This window comes from Lycium barbarum, chromosome 5, assembly GCF_019175385.1.
Source record: "Lycium barbarum isolate Lr01 chromosome 5, ASM1917538v2, whole genome shotgun sequence".
Classification (NCBI taxonomy): domain Eukaryota; kingdom Viridiplantae; phylum Streptophyta; class Magnoliopsida; order Solanales; family Solanaceae; genus Lycium; species Lycium barbarum.
The window spans coordinates 42664836-42682476 of NC_083341.1; positions in this window are offsets into that span (position 1 = coordinate 42664836).

Genomic DNA, 17641 nt, shown 5'->3' on the forward strand with positions numbered 1-17641 from the left:
TAGAAATAGGCTTGGTTTCCGGCAACACATCAATAGCGAAATGAATCTCTCTTTCTGGAAGAAGACCTGGAAGTTCATTGGGAAATACATCTGGAAACTCATTCACTACCGGGACGGATTGGAAATTTGGTGACTTTTCTTCCGTGTCATGAACTCGGATTAGGTGATAAATATAGCCTTTAGCTTTTATCATTCTTGCCTTAAGGTAGGAAATAAACCTACCTCTGGGAGACGCTGCATTACCTTTCCATTCAAGCACGGGTTCCCCCGGAAATTGGAATCGAACAACTTTCGTTCGGCAATCGACATTGGCATAACAAGAGGCCAACCAATCCATACTCATAATCACATCAAAATCTAGCATTTCCAGCTCAATTAAATCAACTTTGGTTTGGCGTTCATACACCACAACTACACAATTCTTGTATACTTGTTTAGCTATCACGGGATCACCAACCGGAGTAGACACCTCAAAAGGTTTAATTGGCTCAGGTTTCACCCCAATGCGACCAACAATATATGGAGTAATATAAGATAATGTAGAACCCGGATATATCAATGCATATACGTCACGAGAAAATATAGTTAATATACCTGTAACCACATCTGGGGAGGACTCAAGATCCTGACGTCTAGCCAAAGCATAAATACAAGGCTGATTACCACCAGAACTAGACGCTCCCCCTCTGCCTCTACCTCGACCTGTTGGAATCTGGGGAGTCTGCCCTATCGGGCGCACAGAAGAAAAACCAGCCGATAATCCTGTGGGCTGAACTCCACCTCTACCGTTCCTCGAGGGACAATCACGCATGACGTGCCCTGTCTGTCCACAAACATAACAAGCATCTATACCTTGGCGACATGGCACCTACTGTAACTTTCTGCATTGACTACATTGTGGAACCGGTGGTCTCCTCTGGCTATAATCACCCCTAAACTGAGAACCTGAGGCTCTTGAACTGTGACCCTGTCCTGAATTAATGGAGCGATTAAATCTCCTGCCTGCAAACCGAGGAGGTGCACTAGTCACTGACTGGCCCGAATAACTGGAATATGACTGCCTCGATCCCCCTATATAATCGCTACCGGCACCCATAGATCTGGCCCTCTTACTTTGCCCTCTATCAATATTGCGCTAACCCCTTTGCGGATGATGCTGCTCTTCTAGGTTCTGGGCATGAGCCTGAATGCAGGAAATATCCATCCCATCTTGCAATGAGGCTGTTAAATAATATTTAAATAAATGTGGCCCTAGGCCACTCACAAATCTATGCACTCTATCTCCCATGTCGGTCACCATTGTCGGAGGATATCTAGCCAATGAATTAAACTGAAGGCTATAGTCCCGGGCACTCATATTTCCTTGCTTCAAATTTAAGAATCTATCCGCTCTAGCTCGACGGACCTCGGGTGGCAAATAGTGACGGATGAAGGCATCAACAAATTCTTGCCAAACAGGAAGGGGTGCATTCTCCTTTCTCGAGGATATCCAATTATTCTACCATAAGACCGCCGCATCCCGGAGTCTATAAGATGCTAACTCCACAGATTCAGTTTTGGAGGCATGGATAATCTTTAAATTTCTCAGCATTTCATTAATAAAACTTTGCGGTTCTTCATCCGGCTTTGAACCGAAAAACTCTGGGGATTTAAACTCATGAAATCACAGGCTCTAGTACTAACTGCCCTATCACTCGGATCCGAACTCTGCCGCTGTGCCTGGGCGGCAATTAACTGCGTCAATAAATGGATAGCTTCGGTCATTTGTTGACCCGAAACAGCCGGTGGAGGAATTGTAGGCATAGGAGTTGGAGCTGAAGCCCTCTCTTGCTCTTCTAAAACAGGCGAAGTGGGAGAGGTATTAGATGGAGCCTCATTATGTGATTCACCCTCTTCTATATCCGTTGGTGGCTCCCTTTCTTCCCGCCTTTCTATCGTAGTCTTGCCCTTCTCGGCGACTGTAGCTTTTATCTTCGGCGGCATCTCTGAAATCATAACACACTATTAGGGAGGAGAAAATCTTATAACACGGCTGTATCGCACGATCTCATAAGAAGAAGAATGGTCATTTTTCCTAAATGCTCTGTAGCCTATAAGTGTGGCACGCAATACACCATAAACAAGACTCTACTAGACACGACTCAAAGACACTTCTTAGGACTAAACTGCTCTGATACCACTTTTGTCACGACCAGACTAGGGGCCATGACGGGTACCCGAGGCTGACCACCGAGCACCACTCATACTACTACTCATCCTGCGTTCATTCATTATTCTCATGCTTCTAATCATAGGAAACCATATTCACTTTGAAACATCTTTTCCCTTAAATACATAAGTCTTTTGGCTTTCAAAATAATATATATACAACGAGGAAATCGTGAGACCATACTACCCACGCGTACGTATCTACGAGCCTCTACTGGAGTCCTAGACATATGGACGGGACAGGACCCCGTCATGGCCCCTAGTCGGGTCGTGACACATATACTCATCATAAAGCATGCATAAGAACTCAAAGATAAGCTTTAACTCTATCGGGGTGATGTAAGGTCGAGAACCCCCGATTCCATTATGGAGTAGTCATAATCATCGTGCCTCACCTTGAAGGAACTAGCATCATAAGGTGAGTGTAACAACAATGAATATCATCAAAGAATCATTGACTTCATAAGAATATCACGTCATAGGCTTTGGAATCCTCATCATCATTATCGTATTCATAACATGTCTCTTATCTTTATCTCATGAGAAGCTCTTTATAAACATAGACTCATAGTTTTCGCAATGTAATGTAGTCATGGAAAGATAAAGGGAATCATGTCATAGGAATCATGTCTTAGAAAAAGAAAGGACTAGCCTCACATACCTTTGTGCCTTTCTAACTTGCCGACTATACGCTTCCTTCCAAGTCTGTAATTCTACATTCAAAGGAATTCATGCTAAGTTTAGATGATTGGAAACCTACTTAAGCTTAAACTAAAGCTAACGAAAATTGGGCAGCATTTCCGTTATTTCTGCAACTTCCTCTATATGATATAGCAACTCCCAAACATCAATAATAACATTCATAATATCATAGTCAATAACTTTGTCAAGTTCGACATTAACCAATTCCCACAATTTCCTTTCAAGGTCAGCCATAGCCATGGTCATGATACAACATTACATTCATCCTCATATAATGTTTCTCCCATATTCTTAATATCATTTACAGCATAAATATACTCGTAACGTGTCTAGAATCATGATTCATGTGAAGCGACTACTTAAAAGTGCTACTATTCTCATAATTGTAACCTGTCTTCTACTTCCTTCCATAATCCAAGTCTTTCAACCTCTCAATATTCTAAATAACATGAAATAATCATAAAACTTACGTTTGATTGTGTAGAAATAAGTTTTGGATGGAAATGCTTCACTTGAAGAAAAACCCTAGCTTCAATCCAAAGATATTTCTTGACTCAAAACAACCCTAGAGACTCCCTCACACTTGAATTCCTTGGATTAATGAAGTTGATATTTGATTTATCTTGTTTTCTTGTAAATAAAGGGTGTGGAATGTTCTAGAGGTGTGGAGAGAAGTGGAGAAGTGAGGAAATGAAAATAATAACTTGGGGGTCTTATATTTATAATTGGAAAAATCTGACCCATCGGGAGTTATATGGACCATTATACGGTCCGTATAATCTTATATGGTCCGTATAATTGACCCTATAACTCCATCAGTGATGGACCTTCACTGTAATAGTTATACGGACCGTATAAATGGTCGTATAATCTACTTTTTCTCCGAACTTGTTCTCGTCGGTTCGTTTGATCTCCAATCGTTATGGAACCTTCTTGACACTTGTTTAACACTTCATTAACAATCTAAGGAGCATTATAACTTTTCCTCAAGACATTGTTAAATCAACATTAGCTCGGTACTTTGCAAATCCTTTTCCAGAACACGACTTATACTTAACATTCTTCAACAAACTTTCCTTTCTTGCCTCAAACATCTTTGGAATCTTAATGGCAACCGTTACATAACCTTTCTTACTTGTAGGAATGCCGCATACATCTCACCCTGTGTTAATCTATCCACCGTATGATGACATGAAATTTTTTGAGGTGTAACACTCTTTCCCCCTTTTAAAAACATTCATCCTCGAATGTTAAGTTCTCGGAAATTCTATATAAATTTCGCCAGAGTTTCCCCTATAATATTGTGTTACCATCATTTCACAACAGCCCACAATAACAATGCCTCACAGAGCTACAATACCATAGCAATAAATTATGGCCACACATGACTAAAAGCATAAAAAGAAAGCATACATACCTTAAAATATTGATGTCTCATCTTAGATCTCTTCCGCGGGTGGAAACAAGTGTGGATATTAGGATTTTATATTATCTTCGGCATCCCAGGTAATTTCCTCTCTGTAATTGTTTCTCCATAAGACTTTAACGGAAGTTACCTCTTTATTTCTAAGCCTCCGTATTTTTATATCTAGTATAGCAATGGGTACCTACTCATAAGCCAACTTTTCTATAACCTAAATGTCATTAACGGGCATAATTCTAGCTGGATCTCCAACACATTTGCGGAGCATTGACACATGAAAGACTGGGTGGACTGATTCAAGTTCTGAGGGTAAGTCCAGTTCATAAGCTGCTTGACCCACCTTGCGGACAATCTTATAAGGTCTAATGTATCGAGGACTAAACTTTCCTTTCTTACCAAATTTCATCATGTCTTTCATCAGTGATATCTTCAGGAATACCTAATCATCAACTTGGAATTCTATGTCTCGCCGATGGTTTTCCGCATAATATTTCTGGCGATTTTGGATTGTCACTAATCGATCTCAGATAACCTTGACCTTTTCCATCGCTTGGTGAATCAACTCAGGGCCTATTAGCTGTATCTCTCCTACTTCAAACCACCCAATTGGGGATCTACACTTTCTTCCATATAGAGCTTCGTACGGAGCCATCTGAATACTGGAATGATAGTTATTGTTGTATGCAAACTCAATAAGAGGTAGGAGGTCATCCCAACTACCACCGAAATCTAGCACACATTCCTGTAACATATCTTCCAGGGTCTGAATAGTGCGTTCAGCTTGCCCATCAGTTTGTGGATAAAATGCTGTGTTAATTCTCACTTGAGTACCTAACCTTCTTGGAAAGACTTCAAAAATTTAGCTATAAATTGTGCTCCTCGATCTGTGGTAATAGATATACGGACACCATGTAGTCGCACAATCTCTTTAAGATACAACCTTGCATAATCTTCTACCGAATATGTGGTTCTGACTGGAAGAAAATGAGCTGATTTCGTAAGTCTTTCCACGATTACCCATATGGATTCATACTTGCGTCGGGAACGAGGTAACCTTACAATGAAATCATGTTAATCACTTTCCATTTCCAGGTTGGGATTTCCATTGCTTGCAATAATCCTTCTGGCTTTTGTTGCTCAATTTTCACTTGTTGGCAATTTGGACATTGAGCTACAAATTTCGCTATGTCTTTCTTTAGTCCATCCCACCAATACATTAGCTTGAGATCGCGATACATCTTTGTCGCTCCTGGGTGAATAGAATATTGAGAGTAATGACCTTTTTCTAGAATCCGACGACGTAATCCTGCAACATTGGGAACACATAGCCTATCTCGGCACATAAGAACTCCATCCATAGAAAGTTCAAATGGTGACTTCTCTTTTTCAGGGAGTGTATCCCTATAGTGGCTCAACTGGGGATATTCATATTGACGCTCTCTGACCTCCATATCTAAGGACCAAACAGTTGGGCTGTGAATATCAATTCCTGCACTGCCTGTATCAATTAGACGAACTCGAAGGATGGCTAGCTGGTGGAGCTCACGAATTAATTCTTTCTTCTCCGATTGAACATCACATAGGCTGGCCATAGATTTGTGGCTAAGAGCGTCGGCCACCACATTTGCCTTTTCGGGGTGGTAAAAAATACTCACATCATAATCCTTCAGCAATTCTAACCATCACCTCTGCTGTAGATTTAACTCCTTCTGCTTGAAAATATATTGGAGACTCTTGTGATCTGTATAAATATCGACATCAATGCCATACAAATAGTGTATCCACATCTTTAGTGCATGAATAACTGGAACCAACTCAAGATCATAGGTTGGATAGTTCTTTTCATGTTTCCTCAACAGCCTTGAACAATAGGCAATGACTTTACCGTGCCGTATCAACACGCAACCTAGCCCAACACCAGAGGCATCACAATACAAAACATAACCATCTGGCCCTTCTGAGAGTGTCAGGACTGAGGCTGAGGTCAATCTGTCTTTCAATTCTTGGAAACTATGTTCACAGGCATCAGTCCATTGAAATTTTGCTAATTTCTGAGTTAGCTTCATTAGTGGTGCTGAAATAGAAGAGAATCCTTCCACAAATCTCCTATAATAGCCTGCTAATCCCAAGAAGCTACGGACCTCTGTCGGTGTTGTGGGCCTTGGCCAAGTCTTCACAGCCTAAATCTTTTGAACATCTACTCAAATGCCATCAGCTGAGATAATATGGCCCAGAAAAGTCACAGAATTAAGACAAAATTCACATTTCGAAAACTTTGCATACAATTCTTGAGTCCAAAGAATCCCAAGGACAATACATAAATGGTGTGCATGCTATGATTCTGTCCGAGAGTATACTAGAATATCATCAATGAACACGAACACAAACAGATCTAAGAGAGGTCTGAATACATTATTCATCAGGTTCATAAATACCGTCGGAGCATAAGTCAACCCAAATGACATCACCCGAAATTCATAGTGGCCATATCTCGATCTAAAAGCTGTTTTGGGAATATATTTTTCTCTAACTCTTACTTGATGATACCCGGATCTGAGATGAATTTTAGAAAACTACTTGGCACCCTGTAATTGGTCAAACAAATCATCAATTCTTGGAAGCGGATATTTATTCTTTATCGCCACCTTATTCAACTACCTATAATCAATGCACATTCGGAGGGAACCCTATTTCTTTCTCACAAATAGGACGGGTGTTCCCCACGGTGATGAACTGGGCCTAATGAATCCCTTCTCAAGCAAATCTTTCAGTTGTGCCTTTAGCTCTTTCAATTCTGACGGAGCCATTCTATAAGGAGGGATAGAGATTACTTTAGTATCCGGTAACACATCAATAGCGAAATTGTCACGACCCGACTAGGGGCCATTACGGGTACCCAGGGCTAACCACCGAGCACCGCTCATACCATTACCCATCGTACACATTAAGCGTTCATTCATTAATCTTATACTCAAATCATAGGAAAACCATTTTTCACTTTGAACATAATTACCTTTATATACATAAGCCCTTTGGCTATCAAAATAATATACATACAACAAGGATATCGTGAGACCATACTACCCACACATACGTATCTACGAGCCTCTATTGGAGTGCTAGACATAGGGACGGGATAGGACCCTGCCATGCCCAAGATACATATACACAAAACTATAATTAATGGCACCTCCGGAATAATGGAGTGCTCTCAAGACCTGTTAACAACTCCTACGAGTCTGGATCTCCTCCCTATTTACCTGTGGGCATGAACACAGCATCCAAAGAAAACGGACGTCAGTACGAACAATGTACTGAGTATGTAAGGCGTGGATAATAACATGATAAGAGCATGAGGAATAGCATAAGATAAAAGAACCGTTCATTTCTCATAATACTTTTTAAACATTCGTCATACGTACTTACCCCTTTATTCTCCTAGAGATACACTTGTTACATCCACATGCTTACATATTTAATAACTTACAATGCATTACAGCCACGTACCCGGCCACATAGGCTCAGTATCACCCATACTCGGCCCTCCCGGGACTCGATAGTATCTGTACTCGGCCCTTCCGGGACTCGATGTTATCCGTACTCGGCCCTTCCGGGACCTAATGCTACCCGTAACTGAGCAGTGGGAGTGCTATGCATACATACATATATATACATAAAAGTACATAAATGAAATCAACATCATCCTTAGCATTACCATACATCTATCATTAAAGCATACATTAGAACATTGAAGGAAACTATGGCGATGTCGGGGTGACATGAGGTCGTGGACCCCCGATTACATTATGGAGTAATTATAATCATCATATCTCACCTTGAAAGGACTAACGTTTTAAGGTGAGTGTACACAAGCAAAAAACATCAATGGAACCATACATAGAATCATTAACCTCATGGACATCCTATCTTGCATTAGAATCTCTAGGCTTAGACTTATCATCATTATTATCATATTCATGAAGAATTTCTCATCTTTATCTCATAAAAAGCTCTTTATCAACGTTGACTCATAGTTCCCAGAATGTAAGAAAGTTATGGAGAGGTAGGGAAAATAATATCAGAGGAATCATATAAGGATCAGTAGCTTCGTAGGAATGTCATATCATGAGCTTTAGGATTTCTAGACTTAGATTCATCATCAGTATTGTCATGCTCGTAACGTATCTCTTTTCTTTATCTTGTATGAAGCTCTTTATAATCGTAGACTCATAATTTCCGATATGTAGGAAAATCATGGAAAGATAGGAGGATTCATGCCATAGGAGTCTTGCCTTAGAAAGAAGGGACTAGCCTTACATACCTTTTCGTTTAGTTATTCTATCGCTTGATAGTTCTCCTTCCATGCTCATGTCTCTACCTTCAAGAGAGTTCGTATCAACATTAGATAATCGGTAGCTTAGCATACTTGACTAAATAAAGAGAAAATTGGGCAGCATTTCCTTTATTTATATGACTTTCCCCATATCATCTATCAACTCCCAAACATCTACAATAACATTCTAAACATTATAACCAACAATCTTCATTCATCTACATTATCCACATTTCACAACTTCACTTCAATTCTCCCATAATCATAGTACACTACTATATTTTCTTGCATATTGTTACACCTTGGAAAATTCCCCGTTAATGTACAGTGAATAGGCTAGAAAGGAACACGAGGTATACAATGATTCGGATAAGTGATAGATAGCATTTGACGATCCTAATCGAGATTCGAGACATTAGACCTAAAGAAAGAAGTTTGACAAAGGAAGTAAAGGGTATGTTGTGCGTCGGGTAAGAACTATGAGCGATGAATTAACGATGACGTAATGATGTCTTAGAGAAGAGGAATAACATCCCTTAGATTGGTATTGAGGTGCTAAAAAAGTGTCAAGAAGGTTCCATAAGGATTGGAGATCAAACGAGTCAACGATAACGAAATCGGAACAACTGGGCACTATACGGCCAAACATACGGACCGTATAAAATATACTGGCCGTATGTTAGGCCGTATATTTAGCCAAGGGGGACATCACCTACTGGAAAAAACATACGGCCACACATACGGCCCGTATAAAATGTACGGACCGTATGTTGGTCCGTATAAGTTGGTCGGGACAGCTTTCAATCTAATATAAAAGACCCTTTCTCATTTTATTTTCATTTCATTTTCACTCCACAAGTCAAGAAACCTCTAGAATATTCTCTCCACTCTTCATCCACAAGAAAACAAAAGGAAAAACAAGATCAACTACTTCAAATCCATGAAAACAAGTGTGTGAAACTTAGTAAAAGTTCATCTACCTCAAGAAAACCCAAGGAAAGTGAAGTAGGGTTTTGGTGCTAGAAAAGTATTTTCATTCAAGGCTTGTTTCTACACTATATAAGGTAAGTTTTATGGTATTTTCATGATGTTTGAAGTATTGATAAGTTGAAACACTTGGATTGTAGAACAGTATAGAAAATGGGTCATAAATGTGTGAATAGTATCATTGTTGAGTAGTAGTTGGAATGAATCTTGAATATGGATATGTTGTGATTGTGAATACGTTATAAATGACATTTAGACCATGGAATAGGCAGTATATGTGATAAAACGCGATAGGGAGTCATAACCATAATTGTGGAGAAATTGAAGGGAAATGGTGAATTATGGTAAATGTAGATAAATGACGATTGTCTTGTGCGACATTGTGAATGTTGATATGAACGTTTGGGAGTTGATATAGAACATGGTAAAAGTAGTATAAAGAAAGGAAATGCTGCCCAATTTTCTCTAGCGTTCGTAAGTCCGTTCTTATAATTGTTAGCTAATGTCTATACGAATTCTCTTGAAGGTAGAACGTGTGCATTAAAGGAGAACAAGCAAGAGATAGATTAGTTAAACGACAAAGGTATGTAAGGCTAATCCCTTCCTTCAAAGGCATGAATCCTTCAAGATTTCCATGATCCTCCTATATGATGGAGCTTATGAGTCCGTAAATATACCAAACTACATTCGAGCATGATGATGATGATGATGAGTTAAAGTATAGAGATTCTAGAGTTCGTGATATGATGATCCTATAACGTTAATGATGTCATTATTGTTAACAGTCACCTTACACACTATTTCCTTCAAGGTGAGGCAGAATACTCATAAATGTTCATAATATAATCGGGGGTTCACGACGTAACGTCACCCCGACATAGCCATGGTTTCCTTCAAAATCTAATGTATGCTCCTAATGATAAATGTGAAATGATGCTAAGTCATGATATGTCGATAAGATGATCAATAATGCTAGCTTATAATATGCCTATGTTATGCATGAAAATGTCAAGCTATGATAAAATTATGATATGTTCATGAGATGTGTAAAAATGATGAATTCATGAAAGATTATATGATGATGCGATTCCACCATGCCAAGATGGCCGGGCATGTCACCGCTAAGGCGGGCTGCTTATGATTCCACCGTGCCTGGATGGCCGGGCAACGTCACCGCTAATGCGGGCTGCTATGTATACACCGAGCCTAAGAGGCCGAGCATGATCACCACTAGTGGGCGGCATATGATGGTTACCCGGACGCGGGATAACGATGAGGATTATGATGTGATGATATATGTGATGGGCTGATATATGTACCATGATTATATAAAAATACGATATATGTACGAAATGTATTCACTTATGAAACTCGGGCAGGTTATATCTTTCTCTTATGGCTCATGATCCTTCTATTATATTTATTTCATTCTTGTCTTACATACTCAGTACAATGTTCGTACTGATGTCCGTTTTCTTTGGACGCTGTGTTCATGCCCACAGGTAGACAGGGAGGTGAGCTTGATCCAGACTCGTATTAGCTGTTAGCTGGTTGAAAGCACTCCTTTGTTCCGGAGGTGCTTGATTATTCTTTTGTGTACATTTTCATATGTTGGGCACGACGGGATCCTGTCCCATCCATATGTCTAGTACTCTAGTAGAGGCTTGTAGATACGCAGTGTGGGTTATGTGATCTCACAAGGTCACTACTGTATATATGCATATATGTGTACATTATCCCTTTTTGATAGGTGAGAGGCATATGTATATAAAAGTATTTATGTTCCCAAATGAAATATGATTTTCTTATGATTTGAGTATAAATTTGATAAAAGAGCGTTAAATAAGTATGATGAGTAATAGAACGAGCGGTGCTCGGTGGTTAGCCCCGGGTACCCGTCGCGGCCCCTAGTCCGGGTCTGACAAAAGTGGTATCAGAGCAGTTCAGTCCTAGGAAGTGTCTACGAGCCATGTCTAGTAGAGTCTTGTTGATGGTGTGTTGCGCGCCACATCAATAAACAGGTGGCTACAGGGCATTTAGGAAAAAGACCATCTTTCTTCTTATGAGATCGTGCGATAGAGCCATGTATAAGATTTTATCCTCCCTAATAGTGTGTTGTGATTTCAAAAATGCCGCCAAAGGGAAAAGCTACAGCTTCCCCGAATGGAAAGACTACGACAAAAAGGTGGGTAGAAAGAGAGCCTCCGACGAATGTAGAAGAGGGCGAGTCACATAATGAGGCCCTATCTAATACTTCCTCCACCCCGCCTAATGTGGAAGAACAAGGGGGAACTTCAGTTCCAATTCCTCCACCGGGTGCTTTGGGTCAACAAATGACCAAGGCCATCCATCTATTGACACAGTTGGTTGCCGCCCAGGCACAACGGCAGAATGCGGGCCCAAGTGATCGGTCAGCTAGTACCAGAGCCCGTGATTTTATGAGTATGAATCCTCCGGAGTTTTTCGAGTCAAAGCTGGATGAAGACGCGGAAGGTTTTATTGATGAGATGCTAAGAACATTGAAGATTATCCATGCCTCCGAAACTGAATCCGTGGATTTGGCATCTTATAGACTCCGAGATATGGCGGTATTGTGGTATAATAATTGGATAGCATCGAGAAAAGAAAAAATGCGCCTCCTCCCGTGTGGCAAGAATTTGTTGATGCTTTCATCCGTCACTATTTACCACCTGAGGTCCGCTGAGCTAGAGCGGATAGATTTCTAAATTTGAAGCAAGGGAACATGAGTGCCCGGGAGTATAGCATGCAATTTAATTCTTTGGCTAGATATGCCCCGACTATGGTGGCCGACATGGGAGATCGGGTACATAGATTTGTGAGTGGCTTAGGGCCACATTTTTTTAAGGATTGCTTGACAGCCTCATTGCAAGAAGGATGGATATTTCCTGAATACAAGCCCATGACCAGAATTTAGAGGGGAGACAACAACCACAAAGGGGTGACCGTGATATTGATAGAAGACAAAGGAAGGGGGCCAGATCTATGCGGGAAGGCAGTGAGTATAGAGGGGGATCAAGGCAGACTTATTCCAGACATTCAGGCTAGTCGGTGACTAGTGCGTCCCCGGGATTTGCAGATAGGAGATTTGATCGCTCTTTTCCTTCAAGGTCGGGTCAGAGCTCGAGAGCTTCGGGTTCTCAGCTTGGGGGTGATTATGGTCAGAGGAGAACACCAGTTCCACGATGTAGCTGGCGCAGGAAATCACACTCGGGGCCATGTCGCCAGGCACAAATGCTTGTTATGTTTGTGGACAGACTGGGCATTTGATGCGAGATTGTCCCTTGCGGTAAGGTAGAGGTGGGGTTCAGCCCACAGGTTCAGCAGCCGGTTCTTCTTCAGTGCAGCCGGTAGCGCAGACTCCCCAGATGTCAGCAGGTCGAGGTAGAGGCAGAGGGGTAGCATCTACTTCAGGTGCTACTCAGCCCCGTGTATATGCTTTAGCCGGACGACAGGGTCTTGAGTCCTCGCTGGATGTGGTTACAGGTACATTATCTGTATTTTCCCATGATGTGTATGCATTGATAGATCCGGGTTCTACATTCTCTTATATTACTCCATATGTTGGTCGTATTGGGGTAAAACCCGAGCCAATTAAACCTTTTGAGGTATCTACTCCGGTTGGTGATCCCATGATAGCAAGACAAGTGTGTAAAAATTGTGTAATTGTGATATGTGATCGCCAGACCAAAGCTGATTTAATTGAGCTGGAAAAGGTAGATTTTGATGTGATTATGGGTATGGATTGGTTGGCATCATGTTATGATAACGTTGATTGCCGAATGAAAATAGTTCAATTTCAATTTCCGGGAGAGCCCGTGCTTGAATGGAAGGGTAATGCAGCATCTCCAAAAGGTAGGTTTATTTCCTACCTTAAGGCAAGAAAGATGATAGCCAAGGGCCATATTTATTATCTAGTTCGAGTTCATGACACTAAAGTAAAGTCGCCAACTTTCCAATCAGTTCCGGTAGTGAATGAATTCCCGGATGTATTTTCAAGTGAGCTTCCAAGCCTTCCTCTAGAAAGAGAAATTGATTTCGCCATTGATGTGTTACCGGACACCAAGCCTATTTCTATTCCTCCTTATCAAATGGCTCCGGTAGAATTTAAAGAGCTAAAGGCACAGTTGAAAGACTTGCTCGAGAAGGGGTTTATTAGACCCAGTTCATCACCGTGGGGAGCACCAGTCTTGTTCGTGAAAAAGAAAGACGGTTCCCTTCAAATGTGCATCGATTATAGGCAATTGAACAAGGTGACAATAAAGAACAAATATCCTTTCCCAAGGATTGATGATTTGTTTGATCAGCTACAGGGTGCCAAGTGGTTTTTTAAAATATACTTGAGTTCGGGTTATCATCAAGTGAGAATTAGAGAAAAAGATATTCCCAAAACAGCTTTCAGAACAAGATATGGCCATTATGAATTTCAGGTGATGTCGTTTGGACCGACCAATGCTCCGGCCGTGTTTATGAATTTGATGAATAATGTGTTCAGGCCACTCTTGGATTTGTTTGTGATAGTATTTATTGATGATATTCTTGTATACTCTCGCACAGAATCAGAACATGCAGATCATTTGCGAATTGTTCTTGGCATTCTCCGAGCTCGGGAATTATATGCAAAATTTTCAAAATGCGAGTTTTGGCTGAATTCTGTAACATTTTTGGGCATGTTATTTCAGATTATGGCATTCGAGTCGACACTTAGAAAATTGAAGCTGTGAAGACTGAGCCAAGGCCTACAATTCCTACGCAAGTTCGTAGTTTTCTGGGATTGGCAGATTATTATAGAAGATTCGAAGAGGGCTTCTCGTCTATTTCAGCGCCATTGATGAAGCTAACCAAGAAGTCGGCTAAATTTCAGTGGAATGACGCTTGTGAGCGTAGTTTCCAGGAGTTGAAGGACACATTAACCTCAGCTCCAGTCTTAACACATCCAGAAGGTCAGATGGTTATGTGGTGTATTGTGATGCTTTCGGCGTTGGGTTAGGGTGTGTATTGATGCAGCATGGTAGAGTCATTGCGTATGCTTCGAGACAGCTACGAAAAATGAAAAGAACTACCCAACTCATGACCTTGAATTAGCTGCAATTATTCATGCATTAAAGATGTGGAGACATTACTTGTATGGTGTGCACGTTGATATCTATACAGATCACAAGAGTCTTCAGTACATTTTCAAATTGAAGGAGTTAAATCTGCGGCAGAGGCGGTGGTTATAGTTATGGAAAGATTATGATGTGGATATTTTATACCTCCCCGGAAAAGCGAATGTAGTAGTCGATGCACTTAGCCGCCGATCAATGGGCAGTTTATGCGAAGTTCCTCCAGAAAAGAAAGAGATGGTTCATGAGCTCCATCAATTAGCTAATCTTGGAGTACGTGTGATTGATTCGGGTAGTGCAGGGATTTGTATTAATGATCCCACAGTTTCATCCCTGAATGTAGAAGTGAAAGAGCATCAGTATGAAGATCCTCAATTGTGTCATTACATAGACACATCTCATGGAAAAGAGAAGTCCCCGTTCGAAATTTCCGTTAATGGAATTCTTAGATACCGAGGCAGGCTATGTGTTCCGGATGTTGCGGAACTATGCCGAATAATTCTAGAAGAAGCCCATTATTCTCGGTATTATATTCACCCAGGTGCAACAAAGATGTATCATGATCTTAAATTAATATACTGGTGGGATGGCATGAAGAGGGACATAGCAGAATTTGTAGCTCAGTGTCCAAATTGCCAACAAGTGAAAATAGAACATCAAAAGCCAGGAGGATTGTTGCAAGCAATGGAAATTCCTACTTGGAAATGGGAAGTGATCAATATGGATTTTATTGTGGGGTTACCTCGTTCCCGAGGCAAGTATGATTCTATATGGGTGATTGTGGACAGACTCACGAAATCAGCCCATTTTCTTCCGGTTAGAACTACCTACTCAGCATAAGATTATGCAAGGTTGTACCTCAAGGAAATTGTGCGACTTCATGGTATTACACTATCCATTATCACAGATAGAGGAGCGCAATTTACAGCCAAGTTCTGGAAGTCCTTTCAAGAAGGTCTAGGTATCCAGGTGAAGCTTAGCACGGCATTCCATCCGCAAACTGATGGGCAAGCCAAGCGTACTATTCAGACCTTGGAAGTTATGCTACGGGCATGTGTGCTGGATTTTGGTGGTAGTTGGGATGATCGCTTACCCCTTATTGAGTTTGCATAAAACAATAGTTACCATTCCAGTATTCAAATGGCTCCGTATGAAGCTTTATATGGAAGGAAGTGCAGGTCCCCAATCAGATGGTTTGAAATAGGAGAGGTACAGCTAATAGGCCCTGAATTGATTCAGCAAGCGGTAGAAAAAGTCAAGGTGATCCGAGGTCGATTGTTGACAGCCCAAAGTCGCTAAAAATCTTATGCGGACAACCGTCGGCGAGACTTGGAATTTCAGGTTGATGATTGGGTATTTTTGAAAGTGTCGCCAATGAAAGGGGTGATGAGATTTGGCAAGAAAGGGAAGTTAAGTCCTCGATACATTGGACCCTATAAAATTATCCGCAAGGTGGGTCATGTAGCCTATGAATTAGACTTGCCTTCAGAGCTTGAATCAGTCCATCCAGTCTTTCATGTCTCGATGCTCCACAACTGCGTTGGAGATCCTATGAGGATTGTTCCGATTGATGATGTCCTAGTGACAGAAAAGCTAGCATATGAAGAAGATCCCATTGCTATCTTAGACAGGCAAGTGCGAAGACTTCGAAATAAGAAAGTAGCTTCAGTGAAGGTCTTATGGCGAAACAACAACTGGGACGAAATGACTTGGGAAGCAGAAGAGAGTATGAAATCCAAGTATCCGCACTTATTCCAACCCCCAGGAGAGATTCAAGATGAAATGCCAACAATATAAGGTATGTAAGCTTACTTTTCATGCTTTTGGTCGTGTGTGGCCATAGATATGTCGATATTGTGTTGTATCCCTGTGAGCCAATATTATTATGGGTTGTTGTGCCAGGTAGGTAGTGCCATATTACAGGGGAAACTCTGGCGAAAGTTTTGCAGAATTCCCGAGTGTTTAACATTCGAGGACGAATGTTCCAAAAGGGGGGAAGAATGTTACACCTTGGAAAATTCCCCGTTAATGTACAGTGAATAGGATAGCGAGGAACACGAGGTATACGATGATTCGGATAAGTGAGAGATAGCATTTGATGATCCTAATCGAGATTCGAGACATTAGACGTAAAGAAAGAAGTTTGAAAAAGGAAGTAAAGGATATGTTGTGCGTCGGGTAAGAACTATGAGCGACAAATTAACGATGACGTAATGATGTCTTAGAGAAGAGTGATAATGTCCCTTAGATTGTTATTGAGGTTCTAAACAAGTGTCAAGAATGTTCCATGAGGATTGGAGATCAAACGAGTCGACGAGAACGAAATCGGAACAACTGGGCTCTATACGGCCCAACATACGGACCGTATAAAATATACTGGCCGTATGTTAGGCCGTATATTTAGCCAAGGGGGACATCACCTACTGGAACAAACATACGGCCACACATACGACCCGTATAAAATATACAGACCGTATGTTGGTCCGTATAAGTTGGTCGGGACAGCTTTCAATTTAATATAAGGGACCCTTTCTGAATTTAATATATAGGGAGTCATAACCATAATTGTGCAGAAATTGAAGGGAAATGGTGAATTGTGGTAAATGTAGATAAATGACGATTGTCGTGTGCGACATTGTGAATGTTGATATGGACATTTAGGAGTTGATATAGAACATGGGAAAAGTAGTATAAACAAAGGAAATGCTGCCCAATTTTCTCTAGCGTTAGTAAGTCCGTTCTTATAATTGTTAGCTAATGTCGATACGAATTCTCTTGAAGGTAGAACGCGTGCATTAAAGGAGAACAATAAAGTGATAGATTAGTTAAACGACAAAGGTATGTAAGTGTTATGTTCCGTGTTTT